The sequence below is a fragment of the Oncorhynchus mykiss genome, chromosome 16 (genome assembly GCF_013265735.2).
Source record: "Oncorhynchus mykiss isolate Arlee chromosome 16, USDA_OmykA_1.1, whole genome shotgun sequence".
In the NCBI taxonomy this organism is placed as follows: domain Eukaryota; kingdom Metazoa; phylum Chordata; class Actinopteri; order Salmoniformes; family Salmonidae; genus Oncorhynchus; species Oncorhynchus mykiss.
In genome coordinates this window covers 12,022,023-12,032,022 of record NC_048580.1, presented here as the reverse complement: position 1 = coordinate 12,032,022, position 10,000 = coordinate 12,022,023, and the positions used below count along the sequence as shown (strand labels likewise).

The window sequence follows — 10,000 nt, the reverse complement described above, 5'->3', positions numbered from 1 at the left end:
GGAGAGACAGACAGGCACTATATAATCAGTATACTGGAGAGACAGACAGGCACTATATAATCAGTGTACTGGAGAGACAGACAGGCACTATATAATCAGTATACTGGAGAGACAGACAGGTACTATATAATCAGTCTACTGGAGAGACAGACAGGTACTATATAATCAGTGTACTGGAGAGACAGACAGGTACTATATAATCAGTGTACTGGAGAGACAGACAGGCACTATATAATCAGTATACTGGAGAGACAGACAGGCACTATATAATCAGTCTACTGGAGAGACAGACAGGCACTATATAATCAGTGTACTGGAGAGACAGACAGGTACTATATAATCAGTGGACTAGAGAGACAGAGAGGTACTATATAATCAGTGGAACTGCACTAGAGAGACAGACAGGTACTATATAATCAGTGGAAGTGTACTAGAGAGACAGACAGGGGCTATATAATCAGTGTACTAGCGAGACAGACGGGTTCCTATATAATCAGTGTACTGGAGAGACAGACAGGTACTATATAATCAGTGTACTAGAGAGACAGACAGGTACTATATAATCAGTGGAACTGCACTAGAGAGACAGACAGGTACTATATAATCAGTGGAAGTGTACTAGAGAGACAAACAGGGGCTATATAATCAGTGTACTAGCGAGACAGACGGGTACTATATAATCAGTGTACTGGAGAGACAGACAGGTACTATATAATCAGTGTACTAGAGAGACAGACAGGTACTATATAATCAGTGTACTAGCGAGACAGACGGGTACTATATAATCAGTATACTGGAGAGACAGACAGGTACTATATAATCAGTGTACTAGAGAGACAGACAGGTACTATATAATCAGTGTACTGGAGAGACAGACAGGTACTATATAATCAGTGTACTAGAGAGACAGACAGGTACTATATAATCAGTGGCAGTGTACCGGAGAGACAGACAGGTACTATATAATCAGTGGAAGTGTACTAGAGAGACAGACAGGTACTATATAATCAGTGTACTGGAGAGACAGGTACTATATAATCAGTGGAAGTGTACCGGAGAGACAGACAAGTACTATATAATCAGTGCTAGTGTACCGGAGAGACAGACAGGTACTATATAATCAGTGGAAGTGTACCGGAGAGACAGACAGGTACTATATAATCAGTGGACGTGTACTAGAGAGACAGACAGGTACTATATAATCAGTGCCAGTGATTATCATAATGTGGGTAAACCCTGAAGTGCTGTTCAGTATGTAAACCCTCAGACAAAATACATTTAATTTCTGTCTCTGTCTCTCTGCCTCTCTGTCTCAGCCTCTGTCTCTGCCTCTCTGTCTCAGCCTCTCTGTCTCTGCCTCTCTGTCTCTGCCTCTCTGTCTCAGCCTCTCTGTCTCTCTTTCTCTCTGCCTCTCTGTCTCAGCCTCTCTGTCTCAGCCTCTCTGTCTCAGTCTCTCTGTCTCTCTGCCTCTCTGCCTCTGTCTCAGCCTCTCTGTCTCAGCCTCTCTGTCTCAGTCTCTCTGTCTCTCTGCCTCTCTGTCTCTCTGCCTCTCTGTCTCTCTGCCTCTCTGTCTCTGCCTCTCTTTCTCTCTGTCTCTCTGCCTCTCTGTCTCTCTGCCTCTCTGCCTCTGTCTCTCTGCCTCTGTCTCTCTGCCTCTCTGTCTCTCTGCCTCTCTGTCTCTGCCTCTCTGTCTCTGCCTCTCTGTCTCTCGTTCTCTCTGCCTCTCTGTCTCTCTGCCTCTCTGTCTCTCTGCCTCTCTGTCTCTGCCTCTCTGTCTCTGCCTCTCTGTCTCTCGTTCTCTCTGCCTCTCTGTCTCTCTGCCTCTCTGTCTCTGCCTCCCTGTCTCAGCCTCTCTGTCTCTGCCTCCCTGTCTCAGCCTCCCTGTCTCTGCCTCTGTCTCTGCCTCTCTGTCTCTGCCTCTCTGTCTCTCGTTCTCTCTGCCTCTCTGTCTCTCTGCCTCTCTGTCTCTGCCTCCCTGTCTCTGACTCTCTCTCTCTTTCTCTCTATTTCTCTGTCCATGTGCCTAGCTATTTCTCTTCCATGTGCCTTGCCATTTCTCTGTCCTTGTGGCTCTCTGTCCATGTGCCAGCTATTTCTCAGTCCATGTGCCTAGCTATTTCTCAGTCCATGTGGCTAGCTATTTCTCAGTCCATGTGGCTAGCTATTTCTCAGTCCATGTGCCTAGCTATTTCTCAGTCCATGTGGCTAGCTATTTCTCAATCCATGTGCCTAGCTATTTCTCAGTCCATGTGGCTAGCTTTTTCTCTCGCCGTGTCTGTCTCATTTCCATGTGTCTGTAGTTTGCATCCAGTTCATTGCATCCAGAGGTGAAATATGGTGTTTCAAGGGTTAACTAGGGTGTTTCAGCATGCTTTCAGGGGTTAGCTAAGGTTTTTCAGGGGTTAACAAAGGTGTTTTAGCATGTCTTCAGGGGTTAACTAATATGTTTCATCAGGTTTTCAGGGGTTAACTAAGGTGTTTCAGGGGTTAACTCTGGTCTGATGACATAAAAGGGAATGTTCTGAGTATCACTGGGTTCCCCCTCTTGTTCTAACCCCCTTAACACTAGACGAGGCTCCTAACCCTAACCCAGCCAACCATCCTCCCGGAGAGATCTACTCTAACTTGCCTGATCCAATCAGTTGCCCATCAAGAAATGCATAGAATCAGGTGTATTAGAGCAGGGGTGGAGCAACATGGTAAATACCCAGTAACTGTCTATACGTACTAGTGCCAAATAAGGGTTATTTGGCTTGTAACCAGAGCAGAAGCCATTTTGAAGCTACATAGAACCTTTTTTTTTATGTTCTATAAAGAACCATGCTAATAAGATGTTTAATGGAACTTGTATGACGCTATAAAGAACCTTTTCCTAAAGTCCCATTGAAAAGGTTCTACAGTGCATTCGTAATGTATTCAGACCCCTTGACTTTTCCACATTTTGTTACGTTACAGCCTTATTCAACATGTTTATTAAATACAGTTTTTTCCTCATCAATCTACACACAATACCCCATTAAGACAAAGTGAGAACAGGTCTTTGGACATTTTTGCAAATGTATTCAAAATAAAACACAGATAAAGCTTATTTATGTACATAAGTAATCAGACTCTTTGCTATGAGACTCGAAATTGAGCTCAGGTGCATCCTGTTTCCATTGATCATCCTTGAGCTGTTTCTACAACTTGATTGGAGTCCACCTGTGGCTTACTGGGGCGTTACAAAAAAAATGAACGCTGATACAACTCAAATCTGGACCCCCTAGAGCAGGGTCCCCCAACTGTTCCCTTTGACCCGAGCAAAAATAAAAAAATAAATTATTTTCTTTTTTATCTTTTCATTGTTGGACAGAACAGACTGTAAAAACACCAGAAATCAGTGTACTGAATACTGTTCCCAAGTATTCCCACACCTAATATATACTGTACATGTGATTGTATACAAATGTAAGCAAGGTTTGAAATGATGTTTTAGTCATATATTTGATCTATTTGGGATTCTTGACTATCAGTTTGAGTAATGACTACACAACCACTTCACTTAAGTAACTGTACTCAGACACATTAAGTGCAGGAGGTTAAGTAACTGTACTCAGACACATTAACTGCAGGAGGTTAAGTAACTGTACTCAGACACATTAAGTGCAGGAGGTTAAGTAACTGTACTCAGACACATTAAGTGCAGGAGGTTAAGTAACGGTACTCAGACACATTAACTGCAGGAGGTTAAGTAACTGTACTCAGACACATTAAGTGCAGGAGGTTAAGTAACTGTACTCAGACACATTAACTGCAGGAGGTTAAGTAACTGTACTCAGACACATTAACTGCAGGAGGTTAAGTAACTGTACTCAGACACATTAAGTGCAGGAGGTTAAGTAACTGTACTCAGACACATTAACTGCAGGAGGTTAAGTAACTGTACTCAGACACATTAACTGCAGGAGGTTAAGTAACTGTACTCAGACACATTAAGTGCAGGAGGTTAAGTAACTGTACTCAGACACATTAAGTGCAGGAGGTTAAGTAACGGTACTCAGACACATTAACTGCAGGAGGTTAAGTAACTGTACTCAGACACATTAAGTGCAGGAGGTTAAGTAACTGTACTCAGACACATTAAGTGCAGGAGGTTAAGTAACTGTACTCAGACACATTAACTGCAGGAGGTTAAGTAACTGTACTCAGACACATTAAGTGCAGGATGTTAAGTAACTGTACTCAGACACATTAACTGCAGGAGGTTAAGTAACTGTACTCAGACACATTAAGTGCAGGAGGTTAAGTAACTGTACTCAGACACATTAAGTGCAGGAGGTTAAGTAACGGTACTCAGACACATTAACTGCAGGAGGTTAAGTAACTGTACTCAGACACATTAAGTGCAGGAGGTTAAGTAACTGTACTCAGACACATTAAGTGCAGGAGGTTAAGTAACGGTACTCAGACACATTAAGTGCAGGAGGTTAAGTAACGGTACTCAGACACATTAAGTGCAGGAGGTTTCCTCAACATTTTTATTGGAATCAGAACATCCAACAGTTTACATTTTCATTCACCCTGCAAACGGCATTCATGATGCCTGGCAGAGTTTGGATTAACATGTGGAGACTACCTGAGCCATTTAAAGTGGAACAACCACAGTAACGGGTGCAAAAAACGAAATGATTGTATTAGTTTAAAAAAAGGTATGTTCTTTATCTTTGTGTAGCGTAAGATTCATCAATTATTCAATGTACAGTAGAGCATGCTGGGAAAAAGTGAATTTGTTATCATAACTTTTTTTAAATGTAGTTGGGGATTTCTCATTTAGTTTTGAATCAGTACCAAGTAATAATTACTTTTCATTGACTTTGAGTTCAACGTTCTATAAGTATTTGAGTTAAAAATGTCTTGGGGGTTTACAGTAATGGACTAGTCACTGACATCATGTATCCTGCCTGCAGCGGTTCCCTGCCTGTGAAGGACCCGGTGGTTGACAGTGGTCTCCAGTCTACCAGGCTGTGATCCAGCAACACGACAGAGACGAGGAGATGGCCGAGTTGGCCAGACGGGCTGCCAATCTGCAGTCCAAGAGCTTCAGGATCCTGGCCCACCTCACCGGCACAGAATAAAGTCAGTACACCTCTACTCAACTCTCTCTCTCTCCTTCCCTCTTTATCCCCCTGTCGCCTCTGTACCTCGGATGACTTCATGCATAGATGTATTTTCTTCATGTTTTATGGATCCTCACCTCTCTTCTCCCACTTCTCCCTCCCTTTCTCTTCTTCCCCTCCGCCCCTCTTTTTCTCCCCCTTCTCTGTCTTCAGTGCAAGACCCAGATGAGGAGGCCCTGCAGAGATCAAGGTGAGGCGCATGCACGCACACACACGTTCACGCACGCACGCATGGACACACACACACACACACACACACAGTCTTGTGGGGACACACAATTAATTCCCCATTCAAAATACTATTTTCCCTAACCCTAACCTGTACCCTTACCCTAACCTTGACCCGGAAACCTAATCTTAACCCTAACACTAAACCTAACCCTAAAACATTTACCCTCTGTCTCTCTCTCTCTGTCTTTCTCCCTGGGATAAGTTTGAGTCGGAGGTGAAAGGACCTCGCTTTCGCAAGCTGAAGAACTGGCACAACGGTCTCTCAGCTCAGATCCTCAACATCCCTGAGTCTCCCTTCTAATTGATCTGTCAGATCTATCCTTTACCGTTGGAATGTTTGGAATGCTTAGAATGTTTAGAATGTTGGGAATGCTTAGAATGTTTGGAATGTTTAGAATGTTGGGAATGCTTAGAATGTTTGGAATGTTTAGAATGTTTGGGATGTATTTCCTTTTTCTTTCTTTTTGGTTGTTCTGTCTCTTCTAACTGATATGGAACTGTACAAAAACATATTTAAGAGAAATTGTAAAAGTTATCATGTAAAAACACACGCTTGCGACCACGCACAAATGCACACACTTATTTACGCATGCTAAATTAACACAAATGCACAGACAAATACATAAGAATTTACAAACACCCACAAATTTGAAATGTACTATTATCAACGTGAATAAATATTTTCTTTAAACCAAATTAGCTGTGTGAGTGTTGGTCATGTGTCTCTGGTAGGTTTTTCTCAATTTACAGATATGGCCTCAGACACCTGGTGATCAACTATTTTTTTTAAATATACAGTGCCTTGCGAAAGTATTCGGCCCCCTTGAACTTTGCGACCTTTTGCCACATTTCAGGCTTCAAACATAAAGATATAAAACTGTATTTTTTTTGTGAAGAATCAACAACAAGTGGGACACAATCATGAAATGGAACGACATTTATTGGATATTTCTAACTTTTTTAACAAATCAAAAACTGAAAAATTGGGCGTGCAAAATTATTATTCAAGGGTTTTTCTTTATTTGGACTATTTATCTACATTGTAGAATAATAGTGAAGACATTACAACTAGATAATAACACATGTGGAATCATGATATAACCAAAAAAGTGTTAAACATATCAAAATATATTTTTTATTTGAGATTCTTCAAAGTAGCCACCCTTTGCCTTGATGACAGCTTTAAACACTCTTGGCATTCTCTCAACCAGCTTCATGATGTAGTCACCTGGAGTGCATTTCAATTAACACATGTGCCTTGTTAAATGTTCATTTGTGGAATTTCTTTCCTTCTTAATGCGTTTGAGCCAATTAGTTGTGTTGTGACAAGGTAGGGGGGTATACATAAGATATCCCTTTGGCAAGAACAGCTCAAATAAGCAAAGATAAATGACAGTCCATCATTACTGAAAGACATGAAGGTCAGTCAATCCGGATAATTTCAAGAACTTTGAAAGTTTCTTCAAGTGCAGTCGCAAAAAAACATCAAGTGCTATGATGAAACTGTCTCTCATGAGGACGGACACAGGAAAGGAAGACCCAGAGTTACCTCTGCTGCAGAGGATACGTTCATTAGAGTTAACTGCACCTCAGATTGCAGCCCAAATACATGCTTCACAGAGTTCAAGTAACAGACACATCTCAACATCAACTCTTCAGAGGAGACTGTGTGAATCAGGCCTTCGTCAAATCAAATCCAAATCAAATCATTTGTTTTGATCATTTGATTTGGGTGCTTTGATTTGGGTGCTTTGATTTGGGTGCTTTGCTGGTGACTCTGTCTGTGATTTATTTAGAATTCAAGACACACTTAACCAGCATGGTTACCACAGCTGGTTACAGCCATCCCATCTGGTTTGCGTTTAGTGGGACTATCATTTGTTTTTCAACAGGACAATGACCCAAAACACACCTCCAGGCTGTGTAAGGGTTATTTGACCAAGGAGAGTGATGGAGAGTGATGACCTGGCCTCCACAATCACCCGACCTTAACCTAATTGAGATGGTTTGGGATGAGTTGGACCGCAGAGTGAAGGAGCCAACAAGTCCTCAACAGGCGTTTTCAAGACTGTTGGAAAAGCATTCCTCATGAACCTGGATGAGAGAATGCCAAGAGTGCGCAAAGCAGTCATCAAGGCAAAGGGTTGCAACTTTGAAGAATATAGAACATATTGTTTAACACTTTTTGGGTTACTACATGATTCCATATGTGTTATTCATTAGTTGTAATGTCTTCACTATTATTCTACAATGTAGACAATATTAAAAATAAAGAAAAACCCTTGAAGGAGTGTGTCCAAACTTTTGACTGGTACTGTGTATATATACATATATATATATATATACAGGGCTTTCGGAAAGTATTCAGACCTTGACTTTTTCCATATTTTCTTACATTACAGCCTTATTCTAAAATGGATTAAATAAAACAAAATTTTAGAAAATGTTTTAAAACTGAAATACCTTATTTACATAAGTATTCAGACCCTTTGCTATGAGACTCGAAATTGAGCTCAGGTGCATCCTGTTTCCATTGATCATCCTTGAGATGATTCTACAACTTGATTGGAGTCCACCTGTGGTAAATTCAATTGATTGGCCGTGATTTGGAAAGACATACTGTACACACCGCTCTATATAAGTTCCCACAGTTGACAGTGCATGTCAGAGCAATAAGTCTTGAGGTCAAAGGAATTGTCTGTTTAGCGCCAAGACAGGATTGTGTCGAAGGGTACCAAAACATTACTGCAGCATTGAAGGTCCCCAAGAACACAGTGGCCTCCATCATTCTTAAATGAAAGAGGTTTGGAACCACCAGGACTCTGGCCGCCCGGCCAAACTGAGAATTTGGTCAGGGAGGTGACCAAGAACCCGATGGTCACTCTGACAGAGCTCCAGATTTCCTCTGTGGCGATTGGAGAACCTTCCAGAAGGACAAATATCTCTGCAGCACTCCACCAGTCAGGCGAATGTTCACCTTCCAACAGGCAAATGACCCTAAGCACACTGCCAAGGCAATGCATGAGTGGCTTCGGAACAAGTCTCTGAATGTCCTTGAGTGGCCTAGCCAGAGCCCGGACTTGAGCGAACATCTCTGGAGAGACCTGAAAATAGCTGTGCAGTGACGCTCCCCATCCAACCTGACAGAGCTTGAGAGGATCTGCAGAGAAGAATGGGAGAAACTCCCCAAATACAGTTGTGCCAAGCATGTAGCGTCACACCCAAGAAGACTCAATGCTGTAATCGCTGCCAAAGGTGCTTCAACAAAGTCCTGAGTAAAGAGTCTGAATACTGATGTAAATGTGATATTTCATTTTTTTTTTTTTTTTTTTTTGCAGAAACGTATAAAAACCTGTTTTTCTTTGACGTTCTGGGGTATTGTGTGTAGATGATGAGAATAAAACATGTTTTAACCCATTTTAGAATAAGGCTGTAACGTAACCAAATGTGGAAAAAGTCAATTAGTCTGAATTCTTTCCAATATATATATATATATATATATATATATATATATAAACACATTAAAATACAAAAACACAGTCATGGTAAGCACAAATAAAACATCCCAAATCACCCATTGAGGCGGAGAAATAGAGGGAGAGAGGAGAGAGAAAAAGGTGTAGGAGACGCAAGAGGGTATTTGAGACAGAGGACAAGTGAATATGTTGCATCTTCTCATTTGGCTGTGCAAGTCCTTAGCCTCCATTTTGTGACGGGAATGGATTCCAAGGTACTGCGTCATGATGCAGTGTGTATTATGGCCACTGGAGGGAGTGCCTCTGCACAGACGTGTACTGTGGATAGATTTAGTGGTCTCAATATCAAATCATTCATGCGATTGTTTCCAATTAAAATGGTAGAAACAAAAATAGCTTCTTAATATAAGGCCATTTCTTAAGCAGGAATTTGACTAAGACTGTCTTGGAGTGGTCTGAGTGGTGAGGGGAAAACTATAAATTAGCTGGGAAATGGGATACCTAGTCTGTAGCACAACTGAATGCATTCAACCAAAATGTGTCTTCTGCATTTAACCCCATTGAATCAGGGAGGTGTGTGGGGCTGCCTTAATCAACATCCATGTAGCAGTTGTTCTTGGGAAATACCTGCCTTGCTTAATTAAGGGCAGAACAGCAGATTGTACCACCTTGCCATCTCAGGGATTTGAACCAGTGACTTTTCAGTTTATGGGACCAAATTCTCTTAACCGCTAGGCTACCTGCTGCCCCACTTATTAGCAGAGAGGCTTAGAGCTCTCTTTCTTGTTGGTCTATTAACTAATTTACTGCATGGTGATGTCACCATGGAATACCACAGCTTCATCCCATCAAAACAGGCAGAAATATAAGGTGGTCTTTTCAAACAGCTCTTGCAGTAAAAGTACATTATCATAATTGTCACAATTTAACAGTATTATTCCAACCTCATAGTGTGAAAATATATATACAACTCAGGAAATCACATTTTTGACTACACTGTGCATTTAAAAGAGGGGGTTGGGGGGGGGGGGGGGTGCAAAGAGGGGTGCAGGGGTGAGTCAGCATTTTGTCGTGCCACCGATAGAAAATGGCCGTCTGAATCGAAGCTATTGTCTATGGTCAGTTTCTCTTCTCTAC

The 10,000-nt window shown here is 41.6% G+C and overlaps 1 long non-coding RNA gene across 1 annotated transcript in view; it reads left to right on the top strand.

The window, feature by feature from the left end:
• LOC110492829 overlaps positions 1-5,764 on the top strand; it is a 10,066-nt gene extending 4,302 nt beyond the window's left edge. Inside the window, exons 2-4 of the long non-coding RNA XR_005036387.1 lie at positions 4,947-5,115; positions 5,310-5,346; positions 5,590-5,764. This is a non-coding gene — a long non-coding RNA (uncharacterized LOC110492829). The remainder of the gene's footprint in view (positions 1-4,946; positions 5,116-5,309; positions 5,347-5,589) is intronic.
• The last annotated feature ends 4,236 nt before the right edge of the window (positions 5,765-10,000 follow it).